Source organism: Saimiri boliviensis, chromosome 3, assembly GCF_048565385.1.
Source record: "Saimiri boliviensis isolate mSaiBol1 chromosome 3, mSaiBol1.pri, whole genome shotgun sequence".
Classification (NCBI taxonomy): Eukaryota; Metazoa; Chordata; class Mammalia; order Primates; family Cebidae; genus Saimiri; species Saimiri boliviensis.
The window spans coordinates 64,008,105-64,008,785 of NC_133451.1; the positions used below are offsets into that span (position 1 = coordinate 64,008,105).

At 35.7% G+C, this 681-nt stretch overlaps 1 pseudogene; it reads right to left on the minus strand.

Moving 5' to 3' along the window:
- Window positions 1-269: 269 nt before the first annotated feature.
- LOC120363697 (U4 spliceosomal RNA) lies at window positions 270-385 on the minus strand (annotated as a pseudogene).
- Window positions 386-681: the final 296 nt, after the last annotated feature.

Here is a 681-nt window from a genome sequence, read left to right on the forward strand (position 1 = left end):
CATTATACACACTCCCAATGGAACTTATGTCCTACCTTGGAAATCAACTCTTCTTCCTTCTAATTTCACAATATTTATGATTTTCTCTAAGAACTCTGAACGTAATACATTTGTCAAAATAAAAAACATATGCCACAATGACTAATAACAATATTATGCCTGGGGAAAGAAATTCTTCACCTGACAAATTCAAACTTTTGCCTACTACCATTATTTCAGCAAAAGGTATGAAAAATATTGTTTATAATGGTAGATATGAGCACAAGACATTTATAGAGAAAGATACATCAATTGAAGTAGTTCCTTTTATAGAATACATTTCAATTAGCAATAATCGTGCCTCGGCTAAACCTCATTGGCTACGATACTGCCACTGCGCAAAGCTTATAGAATACATTTCAAAAGAGGCAGATCAACTTTGTCTTTCTATCTGACACCCCTCTGTCAGATAGAAATATTCCACATAATGAGAATAGGATAACTATTATACCTGTCAACAGCGCCCTTGAATATGATGCAGATAACTATGTTTTTGCACCAGTGGAGAAAAGAAGTGGTCCCCTTACAGAAGAAACCATAGTGACAAATAACTCCAATGCACTTGAGTCCCATGAATTCTATGCTGGTGCTGCCGTCTCTGAATGTTTTTCTCAAGGAACTCCAACTGATATCAGTACCAGA